A 622-nucleotide genomic window follows, 5' to 3' on the forward strand; every position below is an offset into this window, starting at 1 on the left:
TTCCCTTATTTTTATCGCGCTTCGAAAAAAAGTGTTTCTTCTTCTTCCTTCTTTTCTTTTTTTTTCTTCTTTTTCTATAGTGTAGTAATAATAACTCTTACTCGACGTTGCACTTTCATTGACTAGTTTTGTGGTTATTCAGCGTTACTTCGCGAGCATGTCCGAGGCGACGAGTTTACATTACTCCTGATCCCAACCTCCAACATTTCTTCTCTTGCAATATCTTCTTAGTGCTTAGCTAAAAAGCTTAGTAATCGGACGTCGACGTTTTTCCAAACCTTGCTTCGTTCTTCCATTCTGCTTCACTCCTCTTCCCTTATCTCCCTCCCCCNAAATTTTTCCTACTTTCCCCCAGCTTCGGTATCCTCATCCTATCCGTATTCCCCCCGTGAAATTAACACGAGAGATCACGAGAGGAAGGATGAAATCGGATCGTTTGGGATTTGCAGACGGGTCGCGGTGTAATTGACAACCACTATCAAGATCACACCGAGACCGAGGCACAGCGGGTCGCATTGGATCGTTTCCTTTGTCGACTTTCTCGGGCAAAGGCTTGGCTGTACACGGCCATTTCCGTGTAGCGTAACGCTGTCAATAGCAGTTCACGGAGGGAACGGCGGCC

This window comes from Apis dorsata, unplaced genomic scaffold (assembly GCF_000469605.1).
Source record: "Apis dorsata unplaced genomic scaffold, Apis dorsata 1.3 scaffold_376, whole genome shotgun sequence".
Classification (NCBI taxonomy): Eukaryota; Metazoa; Arthropoda; class Insecta; order Hymenoptera; family Apidae; genus Apis; species Apis dorsata.